Genomic DNA, 19,531 nt, shown 5'->3' on the forward strand with positions numbered 1-19,531 from the left:
GTAATCAAGACAGTGTGATATTGAGGAAATAACAGACAAACATATCAATGGAACAGAAGAGAGAGCGCAGACACAGACTCACATAAATACAGTCAACTGATCTATGACAAAGGAGTAAAGGCAATACAATGGAACAAAAAAGGTCTTTCCAACAAATGGTGCCAGAACGACTGAATACCCACATGTAAAAAGATGAATCTACACACAGACCTTACACTTTTCACAAAAGTTAAGTCAAAATGAATCACAGGCCTAAATGTCAAACACAAAACTATGAAATTCCTAAAAGATAACATAGGAGAAAACCTCTATGACCTTGAGTATGACAATGACCAGAGGCATCATCCATGAAAGAAATCACTGACAGACTTCATTAAAAATAAAAACTTATGGGGGCTCCCGGGTGTCTCAGTCATTTAAGTGTCCACTTCTTGATTTAGGCTCAGATCATGATCTCACAGTTCATGGGATCAAGCACCATGTCAGGCTCTGCACTAACAGTGCTTGGGATTTTCTCTTTCTCCTTCTCTCTCTCCCCTCCCCTGCTCACATTCTCTCTCTCTCAAAAATAAAAATAAAATAAGCTTTAAACAAATTTATTATAGGGGCACCTGGAGGCTCAGTCAGTTGAGCGTTTGACTCTTGATCTCAGCTTGGGTCATGATCTCACTGTGAGTTCAAGTCCCAGGAGAGGGTCTCTCCCTCTCTCTCTGCCATTACCCCACTCATGCTCCTCTCTCTCTCAAAATAAATGAAGAAACTTAAATTAAAAAAAAAAAAATTACTATAAAATGAATAAAACAAAACCTGGTCTGCTAACGACAATGTCAAGAGAATGAGAAGACAAGCCACAGACTAGAAAAAAATACTTGCAAAAGACATATTCAATGAAAGTCTGTTATCTAAAATATAAAAGAAACTCTTAAAACTCAACAATAAGAAAATGAACAACCCAATTAAAAAGTAGGCAAAAGATTTGAACAGACATCTCACCAAAGAAGATATACAGATGGCAAGCAAACAAAAGATGCTCAAAGTTATACATCATTATGCAACTTCAAATTATAACAATGAAATACCACTACACACCTATTAGAATGACCAAAATCCAAAACACTGACAATACCAAATGCTGACGAGGATATGGAGCAATAAAAATTCTCATTGCTTGCTGGTCAGAATGCAAACTGGTATAACCACTATGACAGACAGTTTGGGAGTTTCAAAAAAACTAAACATACTCATACAATACAATCCAGGAATTAAACTCCTTGGTATTAACCCAAACGAACTGAAATTTTACATCCACACAAAAAAATTGCACATAGATGTCTACTGCAGCTTTAATCTTAACTGCTAAAACTTGGAAGCAACCAAGATGTCTTTAAGTAGATGAATGGATAAACTGGAACATCCAGACAATGGAATATTATTCAGTGCTAAAAAGAAGCTATCAAACCATGAAAAGACATGGAAGAAACTTGAATGCATCTTAGTAAGTGAAAAAAGCCCATCTAAAATGGTCACATACTAACTGTAAGACTCCAATTATATGACATCTGGAAAAGGCAAAACTATGAAGTCAGTAAAAATATTAGTAGTTGCCAGTAGTTAGGAGGGAGGGAGGAATGAACAAGCACAACACAGAGCATTTTTAAGGCGGTGAAACAATTCTGTACAATACTGCAATGATAATACATGTCATTACACATTTGTCAAAATCCACAGTATGCATAACACCAAGAGTGAACCCTAAAGTAAACTATGGATTTCAGGTGATAATGATGTGTCAATATAGGTTCATCAGCTGTAACAACTGCACCACTCTGGTGCTTGGTGTTGACAGTGGGGGAGGTTATTTATGCATGTTGGGGATAGAGGTTAGATGAGAACTCTCTGTACTTTACACTCAGCTTTGAAATGAACCTAAAACTGCTCTTAACAATAAAATTTACTAATTAAATAAAATGCACAGGAAAGAAAAAAATACAATTTTCTAAGTTTTCAAGTTAATAGTTACTGCCTTTATTTTTTTAAGTTTATTTATTTTGAGAGAGAGCGCGCACACGAGTGGGGAAAGGGGAGAGAAAGAGAGGCAGAGAGAGAGAGAGAGAGAGAGAGAGAGAGAGAGAGAGAGAGAAAGAAAGAGAATGAGAATCTCCAAGCAGGTCCCACACTCAGCACAGAGCCTCCGGGGCTCAATCTCATAACTGTGAGATCATGCCCTGAGCTGAAATCAAGAGTTGGACACTTAACTGACTGAGCCACCCAAGCACCTCTGCCTTTATAAGCCTAGAGGAAAACAAGACATTACAGTTTTTATAAAGAAGAAAACTGTATGTTCAAAAATATTGCAGTTAAAAAAGACTCCCTAAAAATTGCTTAAATTAATTAACCTGCCATTTTTTCTCAGTGGGCACTTATGATTTTAATGGGAATGGTAAACACGTAAACTTTTAGAAAGTGGGTAATTTCAGGGTCACATATCTCTTGGACAGTATCCTTACATAGAAGGTTAATGTAAGAGGCCTAGTAGAAGCCTAGTAGAAACCACTACAAATAGGTAGCCACCCATGGCCACCACTGGCCTGCCTCAGAACCACATCCTTTGGGAGCCCTGGTACCTACCTACGTTCAGCTTTTTATGACTTGAAATTCAGCCCTCGCTTCTTCCCATGATACAGCCTGACCTCAATGGAGCTCAGCCCCCAGCTACATGACTTTTTTGCCCTATCACTTTTTCCTCAATAACCTTGAGACTCTGGATCAGTGGCTATTCCAGGTCTCATTGGTCCGTCCATCCGTGTTACAATGAGCTCCTAAAGATTTTGGAAAAGTCTGTTCCTAAGAGGTATAATCACCGCTGACATTCCCTCAACCCTGGCAATGCCTCTCAGAGAAAATGGAAGTGATTTTTTTTTTTAATTTTTTTTTTTAACGTTTATTTATTTTTGAGACAGAGAAAGACAGAGCATGAACGGGGGAGGGGCAGAGAGAGAGGGAGACACAGAATCGGAAACAGGCTCCAGGCTCGGAGCCGTCAGCCCAGAGCCCGACTCGGGGCTCGAACTCACAGACCGCGAGATCGTGACCTGAGCTGAAGTCAGCTGCTTAACCGACTGAGCCACCCAGGCACCCCGGAAGTGCTTTAAAGAAGACAGTAATTAGGTAATAAAGAGAGAGGGCTTTGGAGCCACAAACAAAAACAAAAACAAAAACAAAAACCCAAAAACAACCCATAAAAAACCTGAGTGAGATTACTGGTTCTGTCTTATGAATCTTGAAGAAATTATTTAACTTCTCTACACCTCAGTTTCTTCATTTGTATAAAAGACGAAGTGGCAATACCAACTTAATCGTGATACTGTGAGAATTCAAAATAACAACATTGCAAAGCACCTACCACAGGGTCTGCCCCATGGTTATTCCTGTCTCTTTCTGCCTAATCTACTTTGCCATCTTTGCCCTTGATGTAATCCATGGGAAGATAAAATGGGAGAGAAAAAAATAGGCCTTCAGATATATGTATCTGAAGATATTATCCAAAATCCTTAGTTTTAATTATACAATCAAATAATTATGGGGGCGCCTGGGTGGCTCAGTCAGTTGAGCGTCCGACTCAGTTTCAGCTCAGGTCATGATCTCATGTTTCATTGGTTTCAAGCTCCACATAGGGCTCTAAGCTGACAGCACGGAGCCTGCTTGGGTTTCTCTCTCCCTCTCTCTCTGCCCCTCCCTAGCTTGTGCTATCTCTGTCTTTCTTAAAATAAGAACATAAACTTAAAAAAAAATTTTTTTTAATGCTTAATATTGGATCAGTCTCTTCTTCACAAAAAATGAGCATATTCTTGGCCACCACAGGAGAAACAGTTTATGATCTGTGCCTTAAATCCAATCCTACCCATGTGACTTTAACCTTTCCCTAGCAGACAATGGTACCTGACTATTTTTGGCTAACCAAGGTATAAGGAAGTCTAGAAGATTTGGACAGCCAACCCAACTGAAGCCCAAAAGGGAAAAAAAACAAAAACCTATGTCCAAGTCATGGCAGAAAAGGAGAAAGGGGGCGCATGGGTGGCTGCAGTGGTTAAGTGTCAACTCTTGATTTCAGTTCAGGTCATGATTTCATGGTTCATGAGTTCAAGCCCCGTGTCGGGCTCTGAGTGGGCAGTATGGGGCCTGCTTGGGATTCTCCCTCTCTCCCCTCTCGCTGCCCCTCCCATGCTCTCACTCTCTCTCTCAAAATAAATAAATAAACTTAAAAAGAAAAAAGAGAGAGAAAAACCAATTCAGCTGGTTAATAATGGAAACTAGCAGATTAAACTCCTGTTTTTCACTAGAAAGCCACTGCATGAAGTAAAAACTAGCCCCAAACCCCAAGTCCAGACTGATTAAAAGTCTTGGAGGTATCCCAGTCAAACCCCAGACTGCAGAGGAGTAAGAAATCAGCTCTATTTCAACACTATTAGGTTTTCACAGGTGTCTGTCTTAGGACATAACTCTTTATTCCCAAGGCCTAGCAATGTCACCTTCTATACAGTCTCATCAGCCTGGAGCTCGAAGTTAGCTGTAAGGTGAAGGGTATGATTTTTAAAGTTAAGGTATAGTAGAGTTTCTGTCCCAGCTTCAGCCACTACCTGATTGTGATTCTTAAGAATCATTTCTTTAACACTTCTTTTCTGCAAAATAGGGATAATAACATTCCCCTCACAGAACTGTTGTGAAAATTAAAAACCCTTGTCAGAAGTGCCTAGAGTACAGTGCATAGCTCATAGTAGACAAAAGGCATTCATTCCCTTTCCTTCCCTCTTTGATATAGCCTTATATTCCAGGGAGAGAGGAGGGTGTGATTTCTCCTTTCCACAAAATTAACCAGTACCACAGTCAGAGACGTCAGGGCTGAACTCAGACTCTTGGTATCTTTTCCCACATTTGAGTCCTGACTCCAAGTCACACTGCAATACCTCACTTTTGAAGGCCACACTCACACTCAGAAGCTAGGTCTTACACAGCTATTATTTTAAGAACTACGGTTACCTCAGGGCTGGGCTGAATAATGAGATACAAGTGCTTTGGGAATCTGCAGATTCCCAGCATAACTAATGAGTACTGTCAACTGCATTCTGTCCAAGATATGGACAGACAACTCCAAGTGGCCAACAGCTCTTTGAAAAATGCACAGGCAACGATCAGAGGAAGACTATTTTGCTTCTTCCTGTAGCCTCTGCTTTGGTAAATTTACATTTTATATAATCATTATTATTAAAGATCATTTGTGGTTTGTTGTTGTTCAGTTTCATTAAAGATTAGTATCAGCAGGGAAGCTATATAATGTGGTAGAACAAATACGGGCTTTGGAATCAAGCTTTGATTCAAGTCCTAGCTCTGCCACTTCCTTGCTATGTGACACTGGACGAGTCATAACCTCTCAGACCCTCAATTTTCTCACCCACAGTATTTTTCAAAGTTCAGGTTGCCCCTTCAGTGGCTTGTAAAACCAATTTAATGGCTTTAAATAACTTTTTTGTTTAAAACACTTCTTTTTCCTTTTTTTTTTTAATGTTCATTTATTTTTGAGAGAGAGAGAGAGAGAATGTGAGCAGGGGAAGGGCAGAGAAAGGGAGATACAGAGTCTGAAGCAGGTTCCAGACTCTGAGCTGTCAGCACAGAGCACGACGTGGGGCTCGAACTCCCCAACTGCGAGATCATGACCTGAGCTGAAGTCAGACGCTTAATTGAATAAGCCATCCAGGTGCCCCTAAATAACTTTTTTTTAAGTAAAAAAAATTAAAGAGAAAAATATCAGATGACACTACATGTTGTAAGGACAAGTACTATTTCATAAAACTGTGGTTTCAGATATATATAGATAGATATGTAGATATATACACAAATATGTGTATAATTGATCATAATATAAAATATTTCTTACAGTGGATAATAGTCAAAAAAATTGAAAGCCACTGACCTATAAAATGAAACTATCAAGTGTGTGTAACATTACCTTCTGTATTTCTCAAAGTATTTGAGAATTTGAAAAAATAAAACAACACAGACCAAATATTAGCAATCAACCTTATTTGTTTTTGTTTTTTTTTTTTAATTTTTTTTAATGTTTATTTATTTTTGAGACAGAGAGAGACAGAGCATGAACGGGGAAGGGTCAGAGAGAGGGAGACACAGAATCTGAAACAGGCTCCAGGCTCTGAGTGGTCAGCACAGAGCCCGACGCGGGGCTCGAACCCACAGACTGAGAGATCATGACCTGAGCCGAAGTCGGACGCTTAACCAACTGAGCCACCCAGGCGCCCTGCAATCAACCTTATTTGAATCAGAATATGTCAATACAACCTTATTTAAAAATACTGGTAAAGTTCCTCTTTACTGGTCAATTTCAGATTCCTTGTTTTATTTTCTTCATAGCATGCTTTTCTGTTTTACTTCATTTTATTTTGTTAACTTATTTTCTGTCTTTTCACTAGAATATAAGCTCTGGAAGAATCTTTTGTTTTGTTCTTGATCTTTCCTTAGCACCTAGATTTTACTCACTTGCATGCGTGCGTGCACGCGCGCGCGCGCACACACACACATATATATACCACGTACGTATGTTATATGTATACCTATACACGTTTATGGGTGTGTATCTGCCAAATGAAGAACATCAATGCAATCATTCCAGTGCATTCCATTTAACTCTACTTTCAAGATAACATGACAGGGGTGCCCAGGGTGGCTCAGCCAGTTAAGTGTCCAACTCTTGATTTCAGCTCACGTCATGATCTCGAGGTTCCTGAATTGGGCTCTGTAATGACAGCATGGGAGCTACTTGAGATTCTCTCTCTCTGCCCCTCCCCTGCTGTTTGTGCTGTCTCTCTCATAAAATAAAGAAATAAACTTAAAAAATAACGAGAAAGAATCTGCATACACAGGAATATCCGTCAACTGAGTTCAACAAGGAGTTGTTCAGCTAAAAATCTATAAAAGATCCAAGTTACTAATATGCCAACCTTTCTTCTGAGTATCTATTCATGAACCATATCTATCATAGGGCTATAGCTCTTGATGCTCAGGGAAAGAATATTTGATTTGGAATCAATGCTTAGCCTAAAACCCACTGATCATGATCTCACTAGGAAATTTGCCTCTAGCATAATGGATCTGGAGCCAAAAGAGACTAGGGTTGAAATCCCCATTATATCTTATACATGCTGTAAGGACTCAGGCAAGTTCCCTTATTATTAAATGAAGGTAATAGTACTTATCTCACAGGGTTATTCTGAAGATTAAATGAGCTGATATATATAAAATACCTGTCATAGTGTCTGGTACATAATAAAATACAGTAAAAATTAACTATCATTATTATTCATTTACACACAATTTTTTCAACTAACTTTGATTAATGTTCATTGTGTTACACAGGTCCTGGGTCTACACAAGGGGCATAGGCACAATTCAAGAGGAATTGGCCACAGTCCTTACCCATGAAGAGCTCACAGTGTAATCGGAAAGATAAATCCAAAAACAGTAAGTATGGGAGTGTAGTATATATTAGGTCTTATCCAGGAAGGCTGAAATGAAACTGTCCTTCTCTAGCAAACCTGATCTTAGGTACTGGTTAGTCCCTAGAGTTGATAGGTATATCAAAACCCTTCCATTTTATAAAACGGAATAGCTTCTGTCATGGGTCAGAGCAGCTCTATAACGAAGCCCTCACAAGATTATAAGAATGGTCAAGAATGATTGTGTTAATAGCCAAAAGGTAGAAGCAACTGAAGTGTGCACTGACAGATAAAAAGGATAAATGTGGTATATACACAACGGAACTCTGCAGTCTTTAAAAGGAAGGAAATTCTGACACATGCTACAACATGGATGAGCATAGTGGACATTATGCAAAGTGAAGTAAAGTAAGCCACTAACAAAAAGACAAACACTGTATTATTCTGTGTATATGAGGTATTCTGAGAGTCAAAAATTCATAGAGACAGAAAGTAGAAATGTGGTTGCCAGGAGTTGTAGGGAGGGAAGAATTGGAAGTGTTATATACAGAGGTTCAATTGGGGAAAAGATGAAAAAGTTCTGGTGACCAATGGTGGTGAAGACTGTACAAGGTGAACATACTTAACACTACAGAATTGTATACTTAAAAGTGGGTAAAATGATAAATGATAAATGATTATGTATATTTTACCACAACTTAAAAAAAAGTAATTGTCCTACGACTTATAGAAAGAGAAATGCATGCGTCCCCTGTTCTCTGACTTTGATCATTCTTATATCTGGTAGCATACTTATCAACCCAACTTTCCCCAGGTTAAGACATGAGAAGATTTTGGGACAGTCCTCAAACACAGAACCCTGTGTAATGTAGTCAACACCCAAGCAATCACAAACACACAAACATCCAAACCCAGAATTTAGAGCAAAATAGACAGATGCTATATGGTGACCACAGGTTTATTTCCACAAGTGTGAAAGAGACAAAAATAAACCAAAGTATCTGTATGTGTAAAAGGCAGTTTAGGATTTTTTATAGGCTAATTCCTAAAGAGATAAGAAAGTTCTTAGAACCAGGGCGCCTGGGTGGCTCAGTAGGTCAAGTGTCTGACTTCAGCTTAGGTCATGATCTCACAGTTTGTGAGTTTGAGCCCCGTGTTGGGCGCTGTGCTGACAGCTCAGAGCCTGGAGCTTGCTTCGGATTCTGTCTCCCTCTCTCTCTGCCCCTCCCCCACTCGTGCCTTTCTCTCTTTCTCTCTCTCTCTCTCAAAAATAAACATACAAAAAATTTTTAAAAACAGTTCTCAGAATAAAATGACAGGTCCATGTGGAGTAGATTTCATGTATCAGTGCCAAGGTCTCATAACAAAACTTTACTGCCTCAGATTTAAAAAAAAAAATACTGCTAATTTGCATTAAACAAAGCAACTTTTATATACTAAACAAAAATGTCACAACTGACAGTGCTGTATAATGACCTGGTTTCCTAGTGGCTCAGAAAGATGGGAAATAAATCAAGGACCCTAGTTCAGACAGACAGGACAGGGTAGACTCTGGCTGTCTTGCATGATTAAAGCCTATGTCACAGCTCAGGGGGTCTACACTTTGGAAGCTTCTCCTCTGCAGTCCCCTATGTGACTAAGGACTGGGATAAGAGTGACAGCTTCACAATGGGGACAGTAAGTGATAAAGCTTTTTCCTAGTATGTTCAAAGACTCCAGAATCTAAAACTTAACTTCTCTGCTATCCATCCATACAATTTTCATTAAGAGAAATTTACACCATCTAGGAAGTCAAATGCCACCTTTATTTTTATCTTATCAAACCCTAAAATAAAGGCCAGCATGTGGTGTGGACAGGAGCCTTGGTTAGGATCACAAAAATTCTCACATCAAATAATTGATTTAAGTTAGAGCCAAGTTCATCAACAATAAGATGACAGGGTTCAGGCAAAGTCAGTTGCCTGTTTACATTTCAGAAAGACTAGCATTGCTCCTGACACTAGTACATAGGTATAAGCAACCTCTGGGTGGGTAATGCCACCAAACAAAAGCAACACCTTCAAAGTCTCTCGGTGACTAAAGGCAGCCAGACACTCAAACTGCCAGTCCTGAATTACGGCCTCTGAATGGTGAGGGCTTCACATTTCACTGATCAGGGCACAGCCCAATCAGAAGACAAACCCCTGCACTGCCAGGGACCAGCAAATCCGCTTTCTTCCAGAGTGCACATGACTGAATGTGCTTCTGTCCATCATCTGGGTCATATATAGTTCAATGCGAGCTGAGCAGACAGGGCTGCAAGGAAATCTGGCGCGGTTCAATACCTCGTCTACCCTGGGTTCCAGTATCTAATTTTTTTTACTGACAAACTCATTTCTCTACCGGGACAGGATGCTGTGCTGGCTGGAAGTTCCATTTCTACAGCAAGAATCCTATCTGGAAACACAGAAGTTGTCCTCTAGCCACAGCAGCTCGAACTTTTTTGATTGTTGTTGCTGCTTTCTCCCATCACCCCCACCCCCTTTTGACAAAGATCCAACTGTAAAAAGTCTTACGTAACAGTTCAGGACTACTTCGGTTCTTTTACTGGGTAAGCACTTTCAATTTTTTTTTTTTAAACTAAAAACCATTTTAACATTGAATCTGTTGAGAGACTTAACTAAAATCTTTTAAGTAATTTGTGTAGTGAAATACTGTCAGTGGATTTTTTTTAGTCTCATTTCTGCACGTGCTCCTTTGTTCTCAGAACAGAAGCTTTTTATACACACCCCATAACGCAGCTGGAGAGAGTTATGAAGTCAGTTATTATAAGGAACACAAAGGTTGTTTTGCATTCTTTGCCTTTATATAATTAATTTTGTATTTGTTTTCTTAAAACAGAATAGTTAAAAAAGGGAGAAATTCACAAAAGAATAAACTGTTGCAGAAAAAAGTTTGAAGTTTTTACCACCTTTTCTATCTGTAGTTTTGTGTGGCCAAACACTTGTGCTGCCTGGGGCGGTGGGGGTAGTGGCAAGCGTAGACAGAGAGGAACTAAGCCAGACATGGACAAAGGCATGAGCCAAAACCAGACAGTCCTGGCCGTTCGATAGGCCAGCAGTGGGTGAGACAGGTCAGCCAGCTGCAGGGGCGGGAGGCGGGGGGGGGGGGGGGGGGGGAGGGAAGGGGCATGGATGTGTGAGGTGCTCATGCGTGCGATCGTGACTAGATTCTGAAACTGCCAGCCATTTTCCCAGCTATGCTTTGTGCAATCTAAAGGAATGCATCTCCTCTGAAGCCGTCTTGCCAGAGCCCAGTGATAGAGAGGAGTGTGATAAATACCACAACATATGGATCAGAAAATACTGGGATCTGGGGTGGGCAAGAGGGAATGCAGAGGGTGTGGAAATTTTTTAGTGATCTGGAATGTGTTGAGTGACAGGAAGTGCCCCAAGCTTCCCCCCACCCAACTCTTCGCAGTCGCGCCTGCTTTTGTCTAACTCTTGTAATCTACACACTACTGCTTACAAAGCTGTCTGAGTTTAAGACAAAAAGAAACATAAAAGGCTCTCCATTCCATAGTACCTGCGATATGGAAGGAGTGTAAAAAGCATGGCCCTTCAAGCCTATAGACATTTTTTCAGGTATATAAGACAAATATAATATAATAATTTTCTAAGGATAATGAGAACTATGAATTAGAGTCTGCTTTCCAAATCTGATTTTAAAAATCCTGATTCTGCTATAGGTACAAAGGCTTAAGTTGGTTCCTAATCTGAATAAGTCTTGTTTGGTTGGTTAATATACTGCGTTTGAAGTTGTTTCTGTTTTCTTTGTATAAATTTGGACTTCGGGGAATAAAGCAAATAAGTAGAATGCACTAAAGAAAAAAAAAAGATTTTTCCCTTTGCTAGTTAAAAAGCATTTTAAAGGGTTGGTTTCTTAGAAAAAGCAGTTCTTTCTTTCTCATTTTTGCATGTATACTACTATAAAGATAACTTAATGCCATCGTCAATGTAAGGTAGAAAACTTTTGACAGAAAAATAATACAGATGATAAACAACTTAGCATTTTCCCAAACTTCTATATTATCAACAGAAACACTAAAACTTGAGAGAAAAGCAGTCAAATAATTGAATGGTTAACCCTAGTTTTGGAGGATAAAATGGAAAATTCAGTATGAATAAAATGATATTTGGTAATGTTTCTACCTCCTACCACAAAGGATGTTAGTGGTCAGCCTAGGAGTTAATCTTTCCTAGCGTGGCTCTGAGCCTTCATGCCGAGCAGACGTTATTCACAGGACGATTCGAAAAGTCCATTCATATATCTCACTACCTGGATTTGAATAGAAACCAGACAGCAATTCTTTAGTTCCAGCCACCATTCGCCCCACTGGACAATAGCGATTTGTTAGCACAGAGTCACAGGCTGTGGGACACAAAGCTTGGAGCTGCAGAAAGATGGGGGATTCAGAGAACAGGAAATTACAGGCCCGATGCACTCCTGGCAGCCCTGAGAATACAAAAAAAAAAAAAAAAAAAAAAAAAAGGCAACACAGCGATGCCATGTTTAAGAGCTACTTCTAGCTTTTTTAACCACCTCCAATGTCATAAAAGCTCTATTGTTGGAGTACATAAAGTCATGAGTCCCATGTGCTCTCTTTTCTCACTATAGGGAACTTCATTCAATGCCGTGGCACAGTCAGAAAAATCAAAAGCATCCAGAGTTGATTAGTTGTAAGCTCTGATAGAAAGGAGAAGAGCATTTTATAAACAAAAATGTCACAGAAAAAATATGCTTGGTAACACAAGTGACACAATGAAATTAATATCTTCTACAAATTATTTCATAAGACTAGACAATCAGAATGAAACCAAATGTATCAAGACTCCAGGGAAACAAATTTTTCTTCAAAATATCATATAAAATCTATTATTTAATTCAATCAAAAGTTTCTTCAGAAGATATGTATCAATTTAAAAACTAACCTTACATAGAATATTTCTGAGTTCTGAGTTGTGTTTTCCAAAACAAAGAACTAAAATCAAAGCCCAAAAGACTTATTTGGCATATTAAAAAGAAAACCACATTTTCTTTTGTTGGTTATCAAATTATTGTAGTTCTCGAAGTTAAGATACTTCCCTCCCTTTAGACCTAAAAAATAAAATAATGGACATTCTAGGTGAGGGGAGAGAGAGAATTCTCCAGTCTCAATCAATGAGCATAGGTTCTTGTCCAGGCCCTCGTGCTGCAACCTGAGCACCAATAAGCCAGAATGGTGTCCATTTCAACAGGAGGAGACCCTACACAAGGAAGTTATCAATGGTTTTGTTCTTCTGCCTTTCTTCTGTGATCCATTAGTAGACACAAATCCTAAATGATATCATACCTGAAATATTCATCAAATGAGATCATGAATGACCAAAAACTGCTTTAGAAACACGAACTGTTCTACTCTGTTTGGTCCCATGGCTGTAAGATGAACGCTTGCTAAATTTAATGTTGCTGGAAAACAAATCAGCAACTTTTAAACTACCAATTACTGGGTTTCTTCAAATTCTATCATTACGCACCAAACACAAGCATCAGTTACAACCTCAAGCCCACCAGCTATGTGGGCTATTGTTATTTGAATTAATCCAAATTAAATAAAATTTAAAATTCATTTCTTCAGTCACACTGGCCACATTTCAAGCACTCAATAGCCCCAGGTAATGAGTGGCTATCATACAGGACAGCGCAGATAGAGAACTATAGCAGAAAGTACTAATGGACAGCAATCATCTAGACTATGCTCAATCCACAATACCTGTGTTCAACTACACATCCAGCCGGACATGAAATAAATCAATCTCTAAGTAAAAAAATATAATGACGAGTACTGTCGACAAGGTAGGTAGCACCATGATACCTGAAATATGTCTAAAAAAGCATTTTGAAACCAACGGTTTCTTTTTTTTTTTTTTCCCTTTGGCCCAAAATAAAAAGGTTATGAAGAATATTAAGGCAGTAGTAGCAGACAGTTAAGAGTGGTCAGAGTAATTAAAATGTTCCAGAATGCTACTTAGTATCAAAAAGTTCTTCCTAAACATATGAAGCAAATGATTCTATGGTTTCCTTCACATCACTGTCATGGACAATACAGAATAGCAAAGAACAAGGGGCTTGAAGGCAGTCAGACCTAGGTTTGATTACTAGCATCCACGCTGCCAGCTAGAGAATATTAGGCAAATTAGTCCACCTCTCTGGGATTTAGTATCCTTACCTGCAAAATGGGGAAACAGCCAACCAGCAAGATGTATGGAAGGACTCACAGTCAAGGATAGAAAGCATCCAGAGTAAAGTGCCAGGCATGTAGTGGGAATTTTTAAAAAAAGAGAGTAGCTATTATTTGTTATTATATTGTCCACCCTAAATCTTTATAATGTGACTCTGTGCAGACAGATACTATTCAACACATAAAGCAAGCCATCATAAACAAGTATCCTAAAATACTAATGCTGGCCATTCAGTAAAGCAAGTGGAATAAAATGGAAATATTTGTATTCTAGACAGCTTTCCTAAGCCAATATGTGACCATGCCGCTCCATAACAGCCTGGCTTTTTCACCAGAACAATCTCATGTCATACTAGGCTCAAATAACCAGCATGGCCCCTGTGTCTTCAGAGGTTTATATACATGCATCTGGGCTTAGGTTTTATATAAGACAATGTTCTGTAGCTAAAACGTAAACTCTACCAAGGGATACATTGCTAGATGAATACAAAAAATCATTTCCAAATAGGGAAACTGATGCCTGTTCAAGAAAATGGCAAAGGCTATTTTAGAAATGCAATGGTAAGAAACCTCATTCTCTCTCTTTTTTTTTTTTAAGTATTGAACTGAAGGAACATTTAAATAATTTAAATTATAGTAATAGTAATAATGAGCTGATAAAACATCCAATGCCTATTTTTTTAAATTATTGTGAACCTGGTATTTGGTCAAGACCAGATGTAATGAGTGGTTCCTCCTCAAGGCTTTAGTGGTTTAAAAAAAAAAAAAAAAATTCCAGGGCACCTTGGTGGCACAGCTGGTTGAGCATCTGACTCTTGGTTTCAGCTCAGGTTATGATCTCACGGTTTGTGAGTTTAAGCCCTGCTTGCACTCCGTGCTGTCAGTGCAGAGCCTGCTTGGGATTGATTCTCTCCACCTTTCTCTCCCCCTCTCCCTGCCCCTCTCCTACTTGTGCTCTCTCTCTCTGAAAAATAAATAAACTTAAAAAAAAAAAAAAAATTCCAAGTGATTCTATCATGACCACATGTCTTAACTTCCAAATCTATCATCAAGTAAATCAGACATGATAAACATGGATATGAGGTTCTAAAATTTTGATGTCATTCTCAACCCATCCTTATGCCTGCTAGGTGCAAGAATCATGGGACTTAGGGGCAACTGAACATGGGTTGGAATCCTGGCTCTGCTACTTATTTATACTATGTGATCCTGAGTAAGTCACTTCCTCTCTGTCTCAGACTCTTCATGCAAAAAATATGAATATTTTAGCCTTCCTGCCAGTCATTTTAAAGTTCAAGGTTCATATACATAAAATATCTTGAACATCCTAGCACATGGAAACCACTCTGGAAATGTCAATTCTTTTTTTAACGCTTTTTTTAAATTTATTTTTGAGACAGAAAGAGACAGAGCATGAAGGGGGGAGGGGCAGAGAGAGAAGGAGACACAGAATCGGAAGCAGGCTCCAGGCCCTGAGCCATCAGCCCAGAGCCCGACGCGGGGCTCGAACTCATGGACCGTGAGATCGTGACCTGAGCCGAAGTCGGATGCTTAACCGACTGCGCCACCCAGGCGCCCCTGGAAATGTCAATTCTATGAAAATACAGTAAGGGCCTGAGGTCCACTTCATTGTCTGAGAATCTTCCCAAACATGAATGGAAATAGAAGGGTTCTAGGCAGATTTATAGCAAAGGCCATTCTCTGTTTAAATTATGATTAAAACAAACATGAAGATAAAAGCTGTCAACACTGCACGGAGTTTCAAGTCTTAGGAACATAAATATTAAATAAACTGATTGAATAAATATAAGAAAATTATAAGAAAAGTGAGATGGAACCTCAGATTTTAGTATTATAAGACAGAATTTAATACTGATACTAATTTAATGTTATTAAATATCTAAGAATCATTTTCTTAAATGAAGAAATAGTATCTTTTGGAATAAGATTTCCACTCATTCTTCTTGGTGATTAAAACAAAAATATGAAAGTTCTAAAATACTGCCCTTGACTGAGATATCTGCCTCTTGCAGGTAAGGGAAAGAAAATTCATGTCTTTTAAAATCAAACCCATAGAAGGAACTGCTGGGTAAGATGTTTTTCTACTACATCTGTAGACTCATTTTAAAGTTGCAACTAATCCAGCAGAACTGGAAACAGTAATGCCAAATAAGTGAAATGCCAAATAAGTGAAAAATGTTAGACATGCCAAATAACCTTTCAGAGTACAGAAAGTAGTAGATTCCTCTCCCCCTTGTACCCCACCCTCCCCAAAACTATAAGGGAGATAAGTGTGGTATAGTTAGAAATCTGAAAAGGTAGATTTATCTCCCAGAAGTGGGCTGGATTAGATAGTACATTAAATCTCTGCCACTATCTAGATTGGTGACTTTTAAGAAGTCAATTCTGAGTCCTTGTTACCAGTAGTGGTCCAAAGAAACACATTCATACTAGAAGCTAAAGGATAGAGAGAGTACTTAAGAGGTGAGAAATCTGGTCTTGCCAGAGTGTATTCAAATCCAGTCTCTGTAAAGCCTAGCTAACCATAAAAGTTTTACAGGACTGCTTAAGCAGATAGATTAGATAGACAAGAAAGGTAGTTAAATAAAGATAGATAAGATAGATCTGACTGCAAGGATTTTCCATGGATATCATTAGCAATTTTATCATAAAACAATCACAAAAGGTAACCAAAGGAAAGGTTCTTCTCAGCAGACATTTATGAGTGAGTTCTTAATAAATGCTGATCAAGCCGAGCCTTCTTTTTCTAGTCACTTATCCAATAAATATTAAATGCCCAATATGTATCATACACAGTAGCAGACTTAGGTTGAATGATGAACAAAACAGATAGTAGCTGACAAGCTATAAATTAGGATAACCATGGTCAGAAGCCGTATCATTTAAAAATTGGTAGGGATTGCAGAATGAATCCAGTGATTTGGGGAAAGTGCCCTGCCAACTGCTGAAGCCGAACTAATGTAATATAGTTCATAAGAACATGGAAGAATGCACTCTCAGCTGTTTGATTCAAGCAAAGAGATATGCTAAACTACAAGATCTTAATGGATTTTAAATCATCAAGGAAATGAAATACCTTCAAACACATAGACTGGTTTCAAATGACCATTACTCAGATCTGTGGTAAACCACTATCTCATGCAAAAACTCAGTTTCCTTTTGATGGATGATTAAGAACAATATAGTATCTGTAAAGGGGTCTAGGCATGGAATGACATTCTGGGAGATCATGATACACTGGAGCATTAAATGTGATACATATTGCCTTCACCCCCTTCCCTAAGATTATGTTTGTAGCACTCACCATTTCCTTTACCCGCACATGCTATGATTACACATTGTGATTACACAGCTAGTGTACTCAGAATATTCAACCCAGGACTCAGCTGGCTCTTAGCAACCAAGAATATTTGAAACATGCATGATAAATATGAAGAGAAGGAAAGGCTAGAATCACAAGTGGGCTTCTGTAACAATTCATCTTAAAAACTAGAACCACCTATGCCTACAAGGTGTCTAAACATTAACCTTTCTTCCAATTGGAATTTAGTCTTTGCTGTCATATGACTATAAAAAGAAGTTGCTGTTACCAATGGGATAAAGTATATCCATGTCACCACAATGGCACAACGTTATTTCCACAATACCTAAAGTTCCAAAAGTCCCAATCAAGAAATTCCAATTCTAGTTTCTTGCCACTTACAGAAACTGAGTTTCCACTCAGATTTTTTTTCCACTGGTAAAAATTCAAAACCGTGCATATTTTGCTTCTTCTCTGTTCACTGAATATCAAAGTTAAGTGAAAAAGAGATCTGACATATGTACTCAGAACAAATTAAACTGTTACATCAAAAAAGAGGATCCCAATCTGATCATCTGTTATTATGACCTAGATTTTGGTATAAGTACCTCCATTTGGCTTTCTAATAGCATTATTTTTTGCCAGGCTCACTCCTCTACATAATCCTGTATTAGTAGAACAGAACAATTTCTTTGCTTGGACACTTAGAAGCTTCTAGGTATACAGTTTATTCATTCAAAGGATGTATGTTAAGTGCTCAGTATGTGACAAGTCCTATTCTAGGCACTAGATACACAACAGGAAACAAGAGAAAGGTTCTGTCCTTGGGTACTATAGTCACAAAGACTTGAGTCTAGTTTCAGCTTAAGCACTCACTGACTGTGTGACCCTAGACAAATTTGTCTCTCTGAACCTCAGGTACCTCCCTCTACAGGAAAGAAAGGGAAAATAATACAACTTCACAGAGCTGCTGTGAAAATTGTATAACGTTTGTCAGTGTCTAATGTAGTGCCTAGAACACCACAAATGCTTGGCAAATAGTAGCTACGCTAGTTTTACAAATATCAGATATTACTATCATCCATCTTGCTTTCACATTCATCTATATGAGAATAACTCTACTTTTTAAAAATAACTGGTTTCAAAGGCTTAAGTGTATCTAAAATACTTGTTTCAGGTGTTAACAGCTAAGCAGAATAAGCCATCTATAGATGAAATGCTCCATCTGTTTATTAAAGAGCTCCTGGCTGCATATGCTAAACACAAGATAGCAAGACTATAAAAGAAAAATACTTTGAAGTTGGGATATCAATAGTGAAATGGATTGCCGTGATGTACAGATATCAAAGGGTAGGACATTTTATCTCTAGTAGTTATTACTACTTCAGCCAATTTAATCAGAAATTGTATACAAGAAACATTAAAGATTTGGAATCTCAAGTCTACCATAACCATCAAAAAGGACAAAGAAAGCATTTCTTTCCTCTAAAGATTATTATAAAAGTCTCATAAGGAAACTTCTCCGAAGGCAAATTTCTAGATGACTGCATTGATATACTTTATAAAATAACTTATTTTTCACCTTATAAAGATAGTATGCTTCTCACAGATAGGCTGGGAAGCACAAAATCTATGAACACAAAAAAATTATTCACAACTCAAAAACAGTTATTCATAATCTCACTATCTAAAGATAACCAATGTCAACATTTGGTAAATTTTCTCATCTTATATTGTAGTTATTTAATATATTAGTGTTTTTTTTTTTAAATACTGGTAGTTTTTCTGTCATTATACATGTAATACATGATCTATATAAAAAATCTAGGTAATAAAGAAAAAGAAAACCTGTCACCTACAACTCCACCCACAAAGAAAATCCTTATTAGTATCTTGATGTAGTTCATACACAATGGGATCAATTCTCTATAGTTTTATACTCTAATTTGCTTACATATAAGTATTTTTAAAAAGTCATTAAAATGACTTTTAAGATATCCAGGTGGTTTCCATTAATTCTCTGTTATAAATAATACTGTAGTGAATATATTTATACAAAAATCGCTATCCACATTTCTGATTTCTAATCTTTTTTTTTGGTCTGACTAATTTACACTCCTACCAGCATGGACTAATAGCATTTGTCCCACCCTAAGCTCACAAACACTGAGAATGTGCTATACATAATTAGCTGCCACCCAAATACAATAAAGTTTCTGTTTGTTCAACAATGAAAAGAGAAGAGAGTTTTAAAGGAAAACTAAAACAAGGGCAACAAAGTAGAAGAATCTCCACAGTAAGTAAAATAGACCTCCCTAAAGATGCGAAGCAGTTGACAGAAATTGTGAAAATCTTTCAACAGGACACAGGGAAGTTTAATATCAAGTTCCAAAAGTCTCAGAAACAAAAACAAAACAATTCAAAACAAAAATGCTTTATCTTGTG

The 19,531-nt window shown here is 38.0% G+C and overlaps 1 protein-coding gene and 1 long non-coding RNA gene across 4 annotated transcripts in view; one reads left to right on the plus strand and one right to left on the minus strand.

The window, feature by feature from the left end:
* NR6A1 (nuclear receptor subfamily 6 group A member 1) overlaps positions 1–19,531 on the minus strand; it is a 232,249-nt gene that overhangs the window by 118,677 nt on the left and 94,041 nt on the right. The window lies entirely within an intron of this gene.
* Positions 9,749–19,531, plus strand: part of LOC109493966 — a 61,969-nt gene continuing 52,186 nt past the window's right edge. Inside the window, exon 1 of one of the 2 annotated variants that reach the window (XR_002737657.2) lies at positions 9,749–10,095. This is a non-coding gene — a long non-coding RNA (uncharacterized LOC109493966). The remainder of the gene's footprint in view (positions 10,096–19,531) is intronic. The other variant, XR_002737656.2, reaches the window with a different exon arrangement.

Source organism: Felis catus, chromosome D4, assembly GCF_018350175.1.
Source record: "Felis catus isolate Fca126 chromosome D4, F.catus_Fca126_mat1.0, whole genome shotgun sequence".
Classification (NCBI taxonomy): domain Eukaryota; kingdom Metazoa; phylum Chordata; class Mammalia; order Carnivora; family Felidae; genus Felis; species Felis catus.